Source organism: Lissotriton helveticus, chromosome 3_1 (genome assembly GCF_964261635.1).
Source record: "Lissotriton helveticus chromosome 3_1, aLisHel1.1, whole genome shotgun sequence".
Taxonomy (NCBI): domain Eukaryota; kingdom Metazoa; phylum Chordata; class Amphibia; order Caudata; family Salamandridae; genus Lissotriton; species Lissotriton helveticus.
The window spans coordinates 1,825,791,611-1,825,811,338 of NC_136061.1; the positions used below are offsets into that span (position 1 = coordinate 1,825,791,611).

At 47.3% G+C, this 19,728-nt stretch overlaps 1 protein-coding gene across 1 annotated transcript in view; it reads left to right on the forward strand.

The window, feature by feature from the left end:
- The window catches only part of PRR33 (proline rich 33), a 132,399-nt gene that overhangs the window by 58,401 nt on the left and 54,270 nt on the right, over positions 1-19,728 (forward strand). The gene's annotated exons all lie outside the window — the stretch shown is intronic.

Below are 19,728 nucleotides of genomic sequence, written 5' to 3' on the forward strand. Positions count from 1 at the left end.
ATGGCAACAGAATGTGAGACAGAACAGGAGCCCACGGCAAAGATGAAGACGCGATTCACCGCGCCCAAAATGGCCCCCACTACTCCGCTCGACACCAAGGAGACTCACAGAATCATCCGGGGAGAGGGATACAATTGTTGCAGCGCCAGCGATGGAACCCAGATAGCTCGAAGACGAAAGGAGATACTGTAGCGCCGCAGCGGGAGACCCAGAGTCGTCGCCGCGTCTTGCCAGCCGATGCCGTCCTGCCGTCAATGGCCGCCGTAGTTGTCGTCCGGCAGGGCACAGTTGAGAACAAAGGATCGTTCCCCTTCCCGGAGCATCAACAGGATAACAGGACGTCCCGTCACTTCCAGCACAGGAAAACCGACGGGGAGCACATCGCTGGAAACAGCGTCGCTTCCCAAACCCAGTACCGCAGCATAAACACAGATTTGCAAGCAGGATAAGAAGCGGTACGGGAGGGAAGCGGAAGGGTCGGCGGAGCCGAGGGCTCAGGCGGCCATCATGGTTGCAGGTTAGGCTCCTCCCCCCGCAATGAGAAAGTCTTAAGGGTCAATAGCCTTAAAGAACAGTTATACATAGGCTCGAAAAGCATGCATATTAAAGAAGCAAAAACCAAATTAAGGTCCCACGGTGGCATAACTAAGGGTGGGGAGGAAACATGTAAGTCCATAAAAATAAAAAATAAACTAATCACAGCTGGTAGTTTGAAAAGAGAGATGGTAAGGCAAATATAGACAGGCTGAGCAGGTAAATAACTTGTAACTGTGGCCACTGCAAGACCTTGAGAGGCTAAAAAAACAAAAGTACATCAGATAGTTTAGCCTGCAGCAATTCTACCCCGTGGTCCAGGCACAAGACCACCATCCTTACCTATCATCCAGAATAGAATGAGTTGTGGCCCGATGGTAAGCCGCCAAGGTTATGGTCATCGCCTCCTCAGGCAGATTGAATCCACCCAGCTGGATCTGTTCTAACTCCACGAGGAAAGGAGCCGGTTGTGGACGTTCGGTGTTGAACCCTGCTGAAGCCCAGGCGAAAACCGGAGAAATGGAGGAGAGGTTGACGGAAAGAGAAAGGCAGAGCCATTATGGGAAACCTGCAGGATCAAATGGTCCGAGGTAATTTCACACCAGCTGGGCAGCTAAACATGTATCTGTCCTCCACTCATTCATTTCAAATCTTTATTTCGGCTTCACGCCATAAAAGAACAGTACATACATTACAGTTCAATAGATAAAATAAACATTCAGTTAAGATATTAGACTCATTCTTTGAAACTGTGCAATACATGTTGGAAGACATTCGGAGCATGACAATAAAATCGTATAAGCACTGGAGGACACCACAAAACTTTCAAGAACAAATTGAACTCAGTGTTACTATCAAAAAGCAAATTCAAGCCCATGGATGAATAAAAACTCAATTACAGCTGATGCCCCATTTTTTTCCTCTGGTAGAAGATAGAAAGTAAAAATCTACTAACACTAAATGTTATCTGTTGCGATGTATTTGTAGTTAGGATTCTCAGAGCCTGAGAGCAGGACCTCAAGCCTAACAATAGGCATATTGGTTTAATCCATCTTTTTCTTGCTTGACCGTACAAGGGGCAGAAAAGGAGGATATGTTGCTCATTCTCTATCTGATTGTTTTCACATAATGAGCAAACTTCATCCAATACTAGGGAAGATGGATCACGGTTCCTGGCCCAACGAGCCAAAGTTGATTTTATTAAAAGATTACCATATCTAAATTTTAAAAATAATGTTTTGGCAAGTGGGGACTCTATTTCATCCATGAAGATCTCATAAAGTGGTTCATCCTTAAAGTTTAAAAATTTTGAAACTAATGACCCACTGATTGTGGTGTTTACAGTCATATTTGCTACGAAGGACCAAAAGGCCCTTTTTAGGATTAATTTGGGGTTGGGTGGTAGCAGCTCGGGATTCTCCCAGAATTGTTTCAGACCTATATGATTGAACCAAGTCCCAACATGTCTAAGCCATGGAATAGTTTTCTGGCTGTCCAGCGCCATGATCTCTTTCAGCCCATCTCTATAAGCTTGAAGTTCAGGAACATGCCACAATCTAACCCATAGCATTAACGGTCTAATAAGAACTTGATGGTCAGTTCTTTTAAAGTTAAGGTCCAATTGCAAGGGTACTAATGGGGTGCCTCTCGGGACCCTTACCAAGCTTCGCATAAAATTATTATCTAGGACACTAAAGGTCTCCTTGGACCCAGACCCCCATAATTCTGCACCGTAGAGGACTGATGATTGAACTTTAAATTTGAATAGTTCCATTACTGGAGACACCGCTTTACTAGTGCTTAGACTTTGCTCCCTAAGTATTGGTTTAACATTCTGGGCAAATATTAGTTTGCTTTTTTCCAATTGGGCTTTCCAGGTAAAGTTGGAATCTAGTGTCACCCCTAAATATGAAAAATGGGGTACTGATTCCAGCTTTATTCCTTTTAAAGTTAGGCAACCCTTGTCTGGTTTGGTTGGATTTAGGGCCATATATTTTGTTTTTTTCCCGTTTATCTCCAGCCCCTTTTGACTGCAATAATCATTAAAAGTGTTCAATAATGTCTGCAAGCCATTTTTTGTTTGAGAAATCAAGATGGTATCGTCAGCAAATAATAGGGATGATACCCTTTCGCCGTTCAGTTTGGGAGAGTCATTTTTACATCTCTCTAAATATGAGGGAATATCATTCACGAAGATAGAAAAAAGCGTGGGGGCCAGGACGCATCCTTGGCGAACTCCACGTTCGATTGGAATTTTTCGTGTTAGTTCGCCATTTGGGCCCTATCTAATTTTCGCGAAGTTCCCTTCATGTAATTTTTTAATCTGAACTACTAAATTATTTGGCATACCTGCTGCACTCAAGGTTTTCCACAGAAGATTACGTGGCACCAAATCAAATGCTGCCCTTAAATCAACAAAAGCAACATATAAATGGGCCTTTTTAATCTTTACGTACTTCCAGTAGAGGCAGCAGAATCGAAAGATCTGATCTATAGTGCTGACTTTTGATCTAAACCCAGCTTGAAATTTGGTTAAAATTGAGTTTTCCTCCAACCAATTACTCACACGTAATAAAATATGACGTGAGTAAATTTTCTGAAGGATGTCCATTAAGCTAATTGGCCGATAGTTGCAGGGGTCCTTCCTATCTCCTTTTTTATATATTAAAACAATTTCGGCTCCCTTCCAACTTTCAGGAAATTCTAAACTACAAGATAATTTATTGCACAGATAATTGATATAAGGTGCCCATATTTTTGAGTCATGCTTGTAAAGATCCCCAGGAATTTTATCCAAACCTGGGGCTTTCCCAGATTTTATTTGGCTTATTGCCAACTCTGTTTCCCCTAGACTAAAAACAAGAAAATCTGCTGGGATCTCATAAATTACTGTATTCGATGCCATATGGGAATCATCATATTTTTTGTATAAATTTGTAAAATGGGTTACCCAAGTTTGCTCGTCTACAAAAGTATCCTTAACCACCCTACCTACGTGGTTCCCATTTGCTACTAGCCTCCAAAAAGCTACATTGTCGCGTGATCTTGCGGCTAACAGCATATTCGGCCCATTTATCTTCCTCCCACGCTATTTTCGAGGCTCTTTGGACGGACTACTAATTATTTCTTGCTCTTTGTACATCCAATTGAGACTTGGACTTAATTGCAAATAATAATTCCCTCTTTGACTCTCTACAGGATCTGTCATACCAAGGCTTACTATGGGACAGATTCTGGGTCTTTTGCTGGTTTTTTTTAGGCATTTTAGTTACCAATAATTTTAGTTTGAGAAAGAACTCCTGATGTATTGTCAAAAAGGGGGTTTTGGCTTCCTCCTCAGGAGTTAAACCTAAATAGGATGCAAAGGTCCCAGCAAAGAGTGAATATATTTCACTAAGAATGTCACTGTGATCCAATATAAATGGCCATTTAAGCGATCTCCTGTTGTTACTAATATGGATCTCGATATTATCGCCACCACCTTCCTCAAATGGGAGTGGTTGAGATAGATCATTAAACAATGCATCATCTAAAGTCAATTTTAAGGGAAAATGGTCACTTTCGACCCTCTCCATTATTTCAAAATCTACAAGATGCGACCAAAGGGGAATGGAAGCAATCACAAAATCCAGATTACTTTTGTAAGTGTTCCTACTAAAAGTTGGTTTCTTTAAGGTGTCGGGGGGTAACCGACCGTTGCAGGCCCTAAGGAAATGCTCTGTACATAATTTAATCAGCTGGAGAGCCAAAGTGGAACATTTGACCGATTTAATATTCTCGAGGACAGGGATTTTATTCGCCTGGTCTTCCTCCTCAAAAATCTCACTTAGACCCAAGACAGGCTCATAATTGCAGTTTAGATCGCCAGCCAAAATAACAAAGTCCTCCCTGGGATCCAGCCCACTCAAAAAACAATCTAGTTTAGAAAGGGTTGGTGATTCTTTTGAAGATGATGCTGGCCTATTGTAGATATTTATTAGGAATAATTTATTCCCATTACAAGTTGTAACTTTTAGTACTAATATATCTACAGTATTTACGTCTATCACCTCGATATTAACCTTTAGATTTATTTTTACCCAAATCAGAAGTCCCCCCAACGACCTTCCACTTCTGGAAGGGATTGCCCCAATTCCATAAGTCTTGTAACCTACCCTGTGGGGAGTATCAACTGCCCATGTTTCCTGTAGTAAGCAAAAATCAAAAGATTCTATGAAATTAGCCCACTCTGGATCCCTCAGGTTTTTTACGACTCCAGCTATATTCCAACAAACCAATTTTACCGGCATCCCAAATACGGATGGCATGGCAGTAATGACCCTTGGTGTCTCTTCACTAATGGTTGCCACCAATTGAGTTGCCAAGGGTGTTCTCTCGGAAGGCAAGTAACTCAAAATGCGTGTTGGTACTACCAATTCTTCGGGAGTATTTGTGTCATGAGTTACAGTTTTGACCAAAGACGGGGGCACAAGAGTCGCCAATACATCAAGTCCATTTACAACACCCACAACAGCAGGACTCCCTGTATCTCTTCCCTCATCCCCCCCGTTCAAGGAACATCAATCACAATTATCAAGACCGCTAAAAATATCAAATCTATTTGACGTTTCAAGAGGTGTGAAGGGTTTTAGATGATCCATCCTTCCATTATGAAAATGTTGTGTTCTCGCTGGAACATAGTTCCATCCCATGGGATCTGGGGCTGTCACAGAGCAAGGAGCATAATACGAACTTCTTGTACCCTGTAGAGTCGGGGGATACAGAGCATATTGATTACTCCCAGCATGCTGTACAATAGGATAATTGGGTGGCTGGGTTTGGGTTATGTAGTGTAGAGGGGGATACTGAGATGGAAACACCACTGACCTTGGGTAAAAATACGTTAAAGGTCTTGGAATTATAGTATTATTGGAGCTGCCTGTCTGCCAGTTCAATATAAATTGTACCGCATTGGGGTCCCTAAAATTCTCCAGTATTAGGGGTGTCTTTCATAGATTCACATGCCTGAATCATTCCCCGTCGTCGGAGTGGGAGTCCCACGGTATATAAAAAAGCAATAATATGCTATAATACATAGTAAATACCAATAAAAAACAAACCAGGAAGTAAAGTAGCCAAGCTACAGAAGAAAAAACTTCCACATTAGTGACTATCCCTGTCCTTTTGTGCAGCCCAAACTGCAGCCAATCAGGCAACAGCACCCACCAGAAGGTTCCCCCCAGAGGCTCAGGCTGTCAGATTTTTTACCGCACGTCGTGTGCAGGGAGTCTCCCTGAGCTCTGCTCAGTTTCTTCATTTATATTATATATATCTATTAAATTTTGTGATATTTCTCACACGAAGTCTATTTGTTGACCCTGTGTCACTGGTGGAAAGCTGAGACCGTTTCCATGGATCATTTTGTCTGCCTGTTGCTGACATGGTAGGATAGAAGGGGATGTTCTTGTGATTTGGCTACCCCCCTTCTGATGTGGGAGGATTTTCGATGTTTTTATGGCTTTACTTCACCAGCTGAGGTTGCTTCAAAGGTAAGGGTCTTTGACCTGCTACGAGTCTGCCTCCCACATCTACGCCCACGAGATTTACTCTCAGGCGTTTAGACTCGTTCTGTGCATTTTTCTTCTGAGGAGATGCCAGCTTGATGACTAGACGCTATTGGTATTCTACGACGGCAATCTCTGCCGTCACTGGTGATCTACGGTGTCACAGGACTACAGGATCCTGTTGACAGAGCCCTCAAATGCACTGGTTGTAAGTCGCAGGAAACTGCGCAGCCGACAAAGAGCTTCGCTGACCAACAGCCTTTTCACAGAATGCAATTTTGCCTCGTCTATGCTAGCCTCGACGACGAGTTTTGCCGCGTCGACGACGAGCAACGTCGACTGTGATGGTGGCATCGTCGACGGGAACCTTTCGTCCACGACGAAGGGGCTGCGTCGACGACGAGCCTCGTCGACGACGAGGGAGCTCCGTTGACGGCGAGCCGCGTTGACGGCGAGCCTCGTCGACGGTGAGGTGTGTCCCTCGTTGACGCTGAATAGCTATCGTCGACGGCCTCGTCGACGGTGGGGAGCCTCGTCGACGGGGGGGTGCCTCGTCGACGGTGAAGGACCTCATCGACGGTGAGATGCCTCGTCGACGGTGGGGAGCCCCGTCAACGGTGAGGGGCCTAGTCGACGGAGGGGTGCCTAGTCGACGGAAGGTTGCCTCGTCGACGGTGAGGAGCCTCGTCGATGGAGGGGTGCCTAGTCGACGGAAGGGTGCCTCGTCGACGGTGGGGAGCCTCGTCGCCAGAGGGGTGCCTCGTCGACGGTGAGATGAGGTGCCTCGTCGAGGGAGCAGTGTGTCCCTCGTCGACGCTGAAGAGCAGTCATCGACGGTGAAGAGTCTCGTCGGCGTTTGAGAGCCTATTCAGCTGACATAGTCAAAACAGTAATACTTACTCCCATCAGAAACTGCCGCTGTTTAAACCCATTCAGATGATTTGGAACGTATATCGAAAGATGTAGATTTATTAACACTTTTGCAAAGAAATTGTATTTTAGCAATAAGTGCAGTGCACTTTCAGTCTGGAGATCGTGGGCTTGCACATACACTGGGACTACTGGTGTTAATAAATGCAGATGAGTACAAGTGCGTATTTGTTGGAATAAATATTGATGAGCACATGATCGATTTGTGATCACAACAAGAGGCTCAAGGAACCCAGAACATACATAGACTTTTACACAGACCACCTTGATGGCAATCTCCGAAGTGTTGCTTCACTTTGGAAATATTTACATGCATTCATGAGTCGCTGCTCTGCTCCTTAAGCAGTTCAGCCAGTGACGGTTGGCTCAATAGCAGTGGGCCACTGACAGTGGCCCTTCTCACATGTGATCCATCGGCACTTGACCATTGGCATTGGACCTGGCATCTCTAGGCTATCAACAGTGGGCCTATAAACAGTGCAGTTGGGGCCATTAACAGTGGGAACATCGGCAGTTGCCACGCAGGCTTTAGGTCCGCACACAGTTGGCCCATTGACGACAGTTCTCTTCATCACTAGCAGGCTCGTCGACGACTTTCAAAGTTGACAAACTACTCGATTCATCAATCATCCTCAGTGATGGTGAGTGTTATGTGGAATGTTGGCCAAGTTAAGGATCAGTTTTCGTTACCAGCAAGAAGTACGTCTACGGAGGACTTGTAGACTGACAGCGTCAGCAGTCACCTCCACAGTAGTTTAAGTCTGCAACAATTTCCTATGCGGACACTGAGGGTCACGTTTTCTTGTTGACCTCTCTGATGCTGGACCCAGTCCATGGTCAGGTTAGTCGACGCTTGGTCCAGTTGGGCTTATTACAGTGTTACTTTACCCTACTTATTAGTCGTAGCCTCCTTTCAGCAAGTTACGGGATCTTGTATGATTCTTTATTCTTCTATCCTCCGGTGGATGTTGACGGATTTACCCTCCTCATGTAAGGAACGGTGACGCGCTTTCGTCAAGCCCTTGTCAACAGGATAGAGGCGGACGGTTTCTTTCTCTTTCTATATTGTATTGACAGAAATTTTGAGCTCTGCTTAATCCAAAAGATCGGCGCTGGTGACTCTCGGGCAATCTTTTAGTTCTCTGGACAGGATCAATTTTAACATGGGGGCACAGAATGTGCGTATCCTTAAATACCCCTACACTGGCGCTTCTAGAATTTTTAACAAAAAGGATGGACAAAAGATAATCATCAACACAACACCGTGCAGTGTACATTACATCTCCAAGTTTTGCAGTATCGTGTTGCGGAGTTAAGGTTGGAGGAACCCTTAGTTCCTCGCCCACAAGTCCATACTGAGATAATGGCCGTACCTTTTTTTTTTTATAGTTGTTACTTCTGGGCCATCATATTGACCAGACAATACCGCGCCTTCGATTCTCCACAGTACGGGGATCAACTCTTTCGGGGTGCCCGAGGACAGTTTTCGCATTTTAATCCAAGAAGTTCCACCCAGTACCTGATATGCAACTGTATGATTCGACTCTAAATCGTATACAGGAAGTCTTTTTTCCAGGACACTACGACTTACTTTAAAGCCCATCATGACTCCATTCCAGGTGGAATAAGGATGGCATATCTCTAAGATTTCATTTGGTCACCACTGCGATTTATCTATGGAAAATTCTAATTGTAATGTCAAAAGAGCATGCTCTAGAAATTGGCAATTTCCTGTATGCTACGCCTTAATAATGACCGCATTCAACTCATCTGCGCGAGTCATTTACAAATTGACTTATGGATACATCAGGGACCGTCGGAGTGGTTCTGAATCTAATAAGGAGTTAGGTTTTTTTCCTCTCAGATCCTCTTCTACTAGCTGGTCAGATATGTAGCGCTGGATTTTTGTCATCTCTGCGCAAACATTTTTCAAAGGTTGTACCTCAAGAAAGTTTTTCAAATGTTACTGCCAGAGACCTAACATGTGCACTCGACCTCCAGAGTGTCAAGGTTTAGGTAACAATGCTTCCACAGCAGGGGACGTGGTTAATCTATACTCTAAGTTATATCACAGGCCTATCTTGTCAGGACTCTCGGTCCACTCCACGTGATTCTTATGTAGATTCTGGCAGCCGTTCTGTGTCTGCAATACATACGCATTCATCATTTCTGAGACAGGTTTATTTACAGAGGATCACTCTTCTTAATAAGCAATCCAGTACACCCAGACTTCTCCAGTATTAGTGAGTGTCCTTCTGCACAGGATAACGATGCTACAGCAACTGCATAAACATTGGTTTCACGTCTCTGATTCTTTTGAAGATCTCATTACAATCCCTCCTCGATGCGAGAGGTTTTTTCTTGGGTTAATCCAAGACAGAAATTTATACACAAGGTGTGTTTTTTCCCTCAAAAAGGTATCAAATTGCACAATCACCATGGACACACCCCTCAGGAATTGGGGAGCACTATTTAGGGGCTGCAGGTCTTCGGGAAATGAGCCCTCATATGAGGTTTGGTACATCATCCTGCTGAGCGAAGAGACATCTTCCTTGCCCTCCAATTTTGTTACGCAATAATTTTGAGGAGACAACTGTATTGTGGCGCATAGACAATACAACTGGTGTACTCTATGTCACTAAACACAAAGGGCTAGATCAGCTTTGTTGCCTCAGGAAGCCGGTGATCTAGGTGCATGAGCGATAGAACGCACACAACTTTCTGGCGATTCCACGTTCCTGGTACAAGACACAGTCTGGCAGGCACTCTCAGCAGGACGACAATTTCCACTCTCGAGTGAGTTTGTCCTCTACGGAATGTGGATTCAAATTTCGTCAGTAGGGTGCTTCCAGATCTGGTTTTTTTCGCGACCAAGAAGAACAGCACATTCTGGTGCTTTTCAAGTTGGCATCACCACAAGAATTTACAGGGAAATGCGTTTCTTGTCCAACTGATCTCAATCTGATTCCATTTTCCACCGATACCTTTGGGTCCCAGAGTTCTCCGAAAGAGCTAAATGGAGTGGTGTTGAGTGTCCCTCTTCACCCCTCATGGCTTCGCCAAGACTGGTTTACTGAGTTTCTCCATTTTTTCCAGTCGGAGTGCGAATCAATTTGGACGTGTCCACCTCCGGATCTATTTTCTTTCGGAGCGGCCAGGTTTATCACTCGGAACAGCCATCTTTGAGGTCAGTGGCCTGCCCCTGATTACCTTTGGTTCGCCTATCTATACATCCCTGCGGTTGCAAGGGAGTGTTCGCCATAACAGGGACAAGGTCTCCAACGCAAATGTTTTTGCGGTATCTGATATTGTTCGGCTAGAATTCATCCTTTTACTCTTAATAGAAAGGATCTTCCAGTTTGTTCTCATTTAGCTGTCAAGTTCAGGATTGCCTCATGCAATTCTACTAGTGCCTTAACTGGCAGCGGCTCCAGATACCGACAAGATGGGATCACATCTTTTTATTCCTCAAAAAATATAACTCAATCCTTCAAGAAAATTTCAGATTGTTTTTTCTCCGCCAGTTCGTCCATTACCATCGAGTCATCTCAGTGTGGTAATAGGGCAGTTCATGTGATATCCTTTCAACTTTTCCTCAGTGCTGATCTACGATGACTTAGAAAGGTGTCATTTTCTTTTTCTTGGCTTTAACAGTCCTCTATTAGAGTCAGTTAGGTTCAGATCTTTCGATTCTTTAGCCTTTTCATACAGTTCTCTAACTCTATGGTGGTTCGAGTTACTCTGGAATTCATACTTAACGTGCCTCCGGAATTTCTTTCGGATCGAGCCTGTAAATTCAACTGCATCTTTGCCTCCACCACTATCAACAAAATGGGTTTTTCCATACACTTGATAATAGAAAAGGTTTCAAATGTTCTGTTTACAAGGGATAGTTCGGTTTTCGCAGATCTGATCAATTTATTACTAAGGTACGATTAGTTAAAACCCAACAGGGTCCGGGTGAACAGTTGCATAATTGATCTTTTGCTCCGATCGATATTTTGCCATGCACAAGTTGAACAGCTTTGCTAGCAGCCCCTAGAACGCACTCTACCAGGCCAATGTCTTCCTCAACTGCTCTGTTTGATGGAGTTCTTCTCCAGCACCTCGGCAGAGCGACAACCTAGGTTAGCAGCCTTGCTTTCTCCAATCACTACTGTTTGCTGCAGCCAGTAAGACCAATGTTTCCATGTGTCCAGCAGTTCTATGTAATCTTTTCAGCTAAGGTGAGCCTCTGTTCCCACCTCCTTTTTTTCCTGCAGTCAGATGCTTCTGCTACCGTTTTCAGAGTGCACATTCTTCACTAGATGCATTTTATCATGTTCCAGGCTATGTTAAGACATTTTCTATATATATAATTCACATAATGTGCACAGTTTGACAAGCTGGGTTACTATGGCGTCTGCCTAGCAAGGATATTTACTGCTATCTACTCTGATTCAGGCATGTGAATCTATGAAAGACACCCCTAATACTGGAGAAGAACAATAGTTACTTACCTGTAATCTGTGGTTCTCCAGTATTGGTGTCTTTCATAGATTCACATGCAACCCGCCCACCTCCCCTTCAGAGGCTCTTAGCATACTTTGGTTTACTATCACTCCGTGCGACAAAATCTGACAGCCTGAGCCTCTGGGGGGAACCTTCTGGTGGGTGCTGTCGCCTGATTGGCTGCAGTTTGGGCTGCACAAAAGGACAGGGATAGTCACTAATGTTGAAGTTTTTTCTTCTGTAGCTTGGCTACTTTACTTCCTGGTTTGTTTTTTATTGGTATTTACTATGTATTTATAGCATATTATTGCTTTTTTATATACCGTGGGACTCCCACTCCGACGACGGGGAATGATTCAGGCATGTGAATCTATGAAAGACACCAATACTGGAGAACCACAGATTACAGGTAAGTAACTATTGTTCTTCACCACCACCACATCACCATCGATGTCTTTAGGTCTACCCCCCAACCATTCAAGACGACGAACATGGACAATTTCCCCGTTGATATAATTTGCAATTGGCCTATGCATTCTCAGCCAATGCATTATCTTATTTTTTAATTGGGCAAAACCCTCCCTCTTATTTTGTTCAAGTACAGGCACACCTGTTAGGACTACCACATAGGGTACTGCCTCTGGTGGAAGTTCGGGCAACGGAACCCTTCTGGGTTTCCCCCAGGTGTGTCTGGTTTCCCCCATCTCCCTTGTTGGTTTCCCCAAAGGTAAATTAGATATGTTACCAATGGTTTTATTTGTAGCATTAGCCAGCAATTGGTCAGGAATTTTTTGTTGGGGGGGTTTGGGGGATGGATGATGATGAACAATAGCTGACACTGTATTCCCCATAGGTTTGGAGGTAGATGCAATTGAGGAAGGGATAGAAGCGATAATGGGGGAAGTGGTTGAAAGTGATTTGACTGTAGATGACATAATTTGAGGTGCATTGTTAGTTGCTAAACTAGATACATTATTTGAACCAGTATGAATTACAGGGTCCTTTTTACCCGATGCATCCTCAATTTTAGACAGTCTACACTCCACTTCCATCAGCCTCTCCAAGATGGATGCAGAGTAAGATTTAATCATACTTTCAATATCAAGTAATGACACAAGACCCTTATTCTCAGTAGGTACGTTAACAACCATGCTAGTGTCCATACTGTCCTCCTTATCTGTGGGTGAATTTGTCAAGACTGAAGATGTAGATAGGGTATGAATCCCCACTATATCTGATTGTAATACACAGGGATTCCTGACAATTTTGGCCGTCCTTTTACCAAAATCGGAGCAACTCAACTTTGGTTGTAGCGGATCCCATCTTTTCCGCCGTTTTTTTATCGGTGGCGGGCCATAGTTTTTTTGCGTGAGAGACAGTTTTTTTGCCCTATTACCGGCTGTTTGCATTTGTGGCAAAACATCTCCCTTCGGTGTAATTGAACAACTTGCATGTGGTATTGATGGTAAGGCAATCTTGTCCATCCTAAGTAAAGTATTTGGTGAGTGCACAACCATGTCCACTTCCAGGAGTTGGCTATCCGGTATGTTAACCGACTCATTAGCTATTGAGCCAGTGACAATATCAATAGATCCAGTAACAGGAGTTAGCGGCAATGAAACAGACCCATTCTTTATGCTTTCCACGGAACGGCGTCGATCCGCCCGCCGCTCCGCCATGACAATCTCCCTAGCAATATCAGGTGAAGATTTTGGAAAGTAATTGTCCAATGTTCCATTTAACAGCAATCCCTGTTTATCATGCATGGGTTGCTCTGTGTTTGTAATAGACATCTGTATGCAATAGACTGAAGGAGCAAACAAGTCAAAAGTGGTAATGGGCAATAACAAATACAGTCGGTACCTGAAGGCAAATGGATGCGCCCAGTCCGGTCTCAGAGGGTCCGCCCTTAGTCCGGGCTTTGTCCCGGGAGTCGTCCCGCACACGCGTTCCGCTCACGCGTGGCGGTAACAAATCTTATACCGGAAGGTGGATAAGGGGAGGAGTCCCGGGAAGAGGCGGCAGGTGTGCCAGGTGTTACACGCACAGCCTGGTGGGCCTCGCAGTCCCGTCCTCCTTGCAGCCACACTTTCCCTCAGCAGAGCTTCTCCTCACCGACAGCACTTCCCAGTGTAACGAGGGTAACGAGCAGGATTAAGCAGCACAAACACTCCTCTGCGAGCGGCTCCCGCGAAGCGGGGGCCGCGAGGAGTAATGTAGGCGGTGATAGAGGGGAGGAGTCCCGGGAAGAGGCGGCAGGTGTGCCAGGTGTTACACGCACAGCCTGGTGGGCCTCGCAGTCCCGTCCTCCTTGCAGCCACACTTTCCCTCAGCAGAGCTTCTCCTCACCGACAGCACTTCCCAGAGTAACGAGGGTAACGAGCAGGATTAAGCAGCACAAACACTCCTCTGCGAGCGGCTCCCGCGAAGCGGGGGCCGCGAGGAGTAATGTAGGCGGTGATAGAGGGGAGGAGTCCCGGAAAGAGGCGGCAGGTGTGCCAGGTGTTACACGCACAGCCTGGTGGGCCTCGCAGTCCCGTCCTCCTTGCAGCCACACTTTCCCTCAGCAGAGCTTCTCCTCACCGACAGCACTTCCCAGTGTAACGAGGGTAACGAGCAGGATTAAGCAGCACAAACACTCCTCTGCGAGCGGCTCCCGCGAAGCGGGGGCCACGAGGAGTAATGTAGGCGGTGATAGAGGGGAGGAGTCCCGGGAAGAGGCGGCAGGTGTGCCAGGTGTTACACGCACAGCCTGGTGGGCCTCGCAGTCCCGTCCTCCTTGCAGCCACACTTTCCCTCAGCAGAGCTTCTCCTCACCGACAGCACTTCTCAGAGTAACGAGGGTAACGAGCAGGATTAAGCAGCACAAACACTCCTCTGCGAGCAGCTCCCGCGAAGCGGGGGCCGCGAGGAGTAATGTAGGCGGTGATAGAGGGGAGGAGTCCCGGGAAGAGGCGGCAGGTGTGCCAGGTGTTACACGCACAGCCTGGTGGGCCTCGCAGTCCCGTCCTCCTTGCAGCCACACTTTCCCTCAGCAGAGCTTCTCCTCACCGACAGCACTTCCCAGAGTAACGAGGGTAACGAGCAGGATTAAGCAGCACAAAACTCCTCTGCGAGCGGCACCCGCGAAGCGGGGGCCGTGAGTAGTAATGTAGGCGGTGATAGAGGGGAGGAGTCCCGGGAAGAGGCGGCAGGTGTGCCAGGTGTTACACGCACAGCCTGGTGGGCCTCGCAGTCCCGTCCTCCTTGCAGCCACACTTTCCCTCAGCAGAGCTTCTCCTCACCGACAGCACTTCCCAGACTAACGAGGGTAACGAGCAGGATTAAGCAGCACAAACACTCCTCTGCGAGCGGCTCCCGCGAAGCGGGGGCCGCGAGGAGTAATGTAGGCGGTGATAGAGGGGAGGAGTCCTGGGAAGAGGCGGCAGGTGTGCCAGGTGTTACACGCACAGCCTGGTGGGCCTCGCAGTCCCGTCCTCCTTGCAGCCACACTTTCCCTCAGCAGAGCTTCTCCTCACCGACAGCACTTCCCAGAGTAACGAGGGTAACGAGCAGGATTAAGCAGCACAAACACTCCTCTGCGAGCGGCTCCCGCGAAGCGGAGGCCACGAGGAGTAATATAGGCGGTGATAGAGGGGAGGAGTCCCGGGAAGAGGCGGCAGGTGTGCCAGGTGTTACACGCACAGCCTGGTGGGCCTCGCAGTCCCGTCCTCCTTGCAGCCACACTTTCCCTCAGCAGAGCTTCTCCTCACCGACAGCACTTCCCAGTGTAACGAGGGTAACGAGCAGGATTAAGCAGCACAAACACTCCTCTGCGAGCGGCTCCCGCGAAGCGGGGGCCGCGAGGAGTAATGTAGGCGGTGATAGAGGGGAGGAGTCCCGGGAAGAGGCGGCAGGTGTGCCAGGTGTTACACGCACAGCCTGGTGGGCCTCGCAGTCCCGTCCTCCTTGCAGCCACACTTTCCCTCAGCAGAGCTTCTCCTCACCGACAGCACTTCCCAGAGTAACGAGGGTAACGAGCAGGATTAAGCAGCACAAACACTCCTCTGCGAGCGGCTCCCGCGAAGCGGGGGCCGCGAGGAGTAATGTAGGCGGTGATAGAGGGGAGGAGTCCCGGGAAGAGGCGGCAGGTGTGCCAGGTGTTACACGCACAGCCTGGTGGGCCTCGCAGTCCCGTCCTCCTTGCAGCCACACTTTCCCTCAGCAGAGCTTCTCCTCACCGACAGCACTTCCCAGAGTAACGAGGGTAACGAGCAGGATTAAGCAGCACAAAACTCCTCTGCGAGCGGCACCCGCGAAGCGGGGGCCGTGAGTAGTAATGTAGGCGGTGATAGAGGGGAGGAGTCCCGGGAAGAGGCGGCAGGTGTGCCAGGTGTTACACGCACAGCCTGGTGGGCCTCGCAGTCCCGTCCTCCTTGCAGCCACACTTTCCCTCAGCAGAGCTTCTCCTCACCGACAGCACTTCCCAGAGTAACGAGCAGGATTAAGCAGCACAAACACTCCTCTGCGAGCGGCTCCCGCGAAGCGGGGGCCGCGAGGAGTAATGTAGGCGGTGATAGAGGGGAGGAGTCCTGGGAAGAGGCGGCAGGTGTGCCAGGTGTTACACGCACAGCCTGGTGGGCCTCGCAGTCCCGTCCTCCTTGCAGCCACACTTTCCCTCAGCAGAGCTTCTCCTCACCGACAGCACTTCCCAGAGTAACGAGGGTAACGAGCAGGATTAAGCAGCACAAACACTCCTCTGCGAGCGGCTCCCGCGAAGCGGGGGCCGCGAGGAGTAATGTAGGCAGTGATAGAGGGGAGGAGTCCCGGGAAGAGGCTGCAGGTGTGCCAGGTGTTACACGCACAGCCTGGTGGGCCTCGCAGTCCCGTCCTCCTTGCAGCCACACTTTCCCTCAGCAGAGCTTCTCCTCACCGACAGCACTTCCCAGAGTAACGAGGGTAACGAGCAGGATTAAGCAGCACAAACACTCCTCTGCGAGCGGCACCCACTCACTTTAGGTGAATACCCTTGGGGAAATCACATGTTTCTTTGCAGCAGAAGTAGGGGAAAAGGAAAGCAAGGACTGGCAAGACTATTGGTGACCTGGCCTGTCCGGTCCTATCCGCCCTGCCTGGCAACTCGAAAGAGCTGGGTGGGCTGCTGCATGGGCTGAAATGGCCATCTTTAGGAATAAGCCAGAACATAGGAGTAACACCTAGAATCCTGCGGTTGGTGGAACTGGCAGGCCAGAGCTAGCCAGCCCAAGGTTTGAACCATATCACAGTTATATGTTAACAGTTGCAAATCTGAATCAGACTTGCCTCCAACATCCTGGATTCATAAAAGGGCATATCCACGAGGAATGCTTGCAGGTCCCCAGAGAAACCCATGGAGTGCATCCAGGTGCAACTTCGAGTAATCATACTAGTTCCCATGGCAGGGCCTACACAGTATGTGTTATCTGCAAGAGATATTTTGCTACATCATCTCCGCAGTTGGCATCTGTCCAATAGTATTTGGAAACTCCTCAGGAGAGGTGGGCAAGTAGGGAAGCTGAGCGGACGCTAGGCTTGGTGCAGGGATGGGACGTTTAATTAAAGTGTGACTACAAGGCCTCCCTCCCATGCCCCCGTCGGAGCTGGTGCCCCCCTGAAATTGGGTGATTGCCTAATAATGCGGCGGCAATAATATACCTTTCTTTCATTTTCTCACATGTAAATTGCATGTGCACATCAATCACGTCTTCAGGTAAGTGACTTCTTCACTACCCATCCTGACAAAAGCCCAGGACCTTGCACAGGCCGAAAGGACAGGGCTGAAACAGGTTGGTGATTAAGGGTCATTTGACCATTGCATCCTTTCAGCCCTTTAATAACTTTTTAGGTCTCGCCAGCAAATGCACTTGCGCATTGCTGGTGAGAATTATAGTAAGTGGAAAAGAAAAGTCTACCAAAACGGCTGCGGATCCCATACAATTCATGTGAGACAGGCGCGTGCACGCCAGCCACATAACACACCACTATTTGTCTGTGCCTCGGCATCAGACATCAAAGGCTGCCGCCCCCCCCCCGCCTGCACTTCGCGCACCACCATTTGTCTGTGCCTAGGCTTCAGACTTCAAAGGCTGCAGCTCACACGCTCCCCCCCCCCGCCACAGGAATGCCAAGAGCTTGTTCTTTACAGTGCTCCAGCCGAGGAGGAAGTCCTTTTTCGCTTTCTGACTATAGTCACTCGCCCCGCTCTATATATTCCGAAAATTCTTCAGGCAAGTTGATTGTTTTTCAACTCTATGTTATCAGAATTAAAATCTGAAGGTCTCTGGTGATCCCACGAATGCGTCAGTTAGTTTCACTGCTTTTCCTGGGTGGTAAGTGAGCTGTCCAGGCTGATTCATACGTTTACATGTTTTACTTGTTGCCTACTTATTTGCTGTGGTTTCCTTGACAACCGGACTCTTATCGTTGTATTTTAATGTTACGCGTGGAAACCGCTTATCTCCGATTTCTGCAACACAATAATAATGTGAAGCAGAATATTTATCAGTGTCTTCTTTAGTTTCTCAATCATTCTTAACTGGTTCAGCGCTCCCATTGGTCGATTCTCTGCTACTTATCTTAAGGTCCCACTCTACATTTAGGCAGAGAATTCATGGAGCGGTCCGAGCTAGGGACTGGCGTGGCTCAGACCTCAAACTCGTTTTTTTTAAACGTTGCTTTTGGTCCCAGGCCCTTGCTGTTTCTGCCTTCTGACCAACCTCTGACAGTAGCACAGCATTTACAATGTAAATGCTATTGTGCTGGACACCAGTTTGTTGTAATGACCTGTCCCGCTTCTTTTCATTTAAATTTTTTAATTTACATGGTCTCCTTCCTTCTGCCCCTCGCACTTTGTTTTCCTTGCACCTCCCCTTCTTACAGTCCCTTTACCCATTTTGGTATGGCGGCGATGGTGTTGCTCAGCCCCAACTAGCACGTTATTGTCAAGCCTCCAAATGTACAGCACAAACACGGCGTACAAAGAGATTAACGTATTGCCTGGGGCACACTTCGGAAAGAACATTAAATGAAAGCCCTAACCCGCTTTCTGCAACTTGCTTTCACTTGTTTTCTTTGTTTCTAGTGCTATTTTAGAGCTTTGTGCAAACTACACTCACGTTATTTTGCTGGTAATAACTTTGAGGGAATAGCGTATTTTTGTTTTTTTTAAATAGTATGCACAAAAACAGTATAATTTCAATTTGCACCAGTTATTTCCCATGTTTGTGTCAATGTAAAAATCTGACTGAAAGGAGTAGCTACAAGCTGTGCTCTAGTTCTGCTCTGAAAAAATCAGCAAAGAAACAAGCAATTCAGAACATTTCATTGGAGAAACCATTGGGCAGGAACAGAAGGAAATCTTGCAGAAGATTATGGAGCAGAAAAAGAAGCTTGAGGTATATAAACACTTTTATTGTGCAAAGGCCATCAATTTCAGGATGCTCAGATGCTCTCATTGGAGTGAAGCGATGGCTTACGTTGAATGAAGAAGCAGCTCTGAGCACTTCAATCCATCCATCTATCCATCCATCGCCCTCACGTCATCCATCCATCTATCCATCCATCGCCCTCACGTCATCCATCCATCTATCCATCCATCGCCCTCACGTCATCCATCCATCTATCCATCCATCGCCCTCACGTCATCCATCCATCCATCCATCACCCTCACGTCATCCATCCATCTATCCATCCATCCATCCATCGTCCTCACGTCATCCGTCCATCCATCTATCCATCCATCCATCCATCGTCCTCACGTCATCCGTCCATCCATCTATCTATCCATCCATCCATCGTCCTCACGTCATCCGTCCATCCATCTATCTATCCATCCATCCATCGCCCTCACGTCCTCCATCGCCCTCACTCTATCCATCGCCCTCACGTCGTCCGTCTATCTATCTATCAATCGCCCTCACGTCATCCGTCTATCTATCTATCAATCGCCCTCACGTCATCCGTCTATCTATCTATCAATCGCCCTCACGTCATCCGTCTATCTATCTATCAATCGCCCTCACGTCATCCGTCTATCTATCTATCAATCGCCCTCACGTCATCCGTCTATCTATCTATCAATCGCCCTCACGTCATCCGTCTATCTATCTATCAATCGCCCTCACGTCCTCCATCGCCCTCACTCTATCCATCGCCCTCACGTCATCCGTCTATCGCCCTCACTCTATCGCCCTCACTCTATCGCCCTCACTCT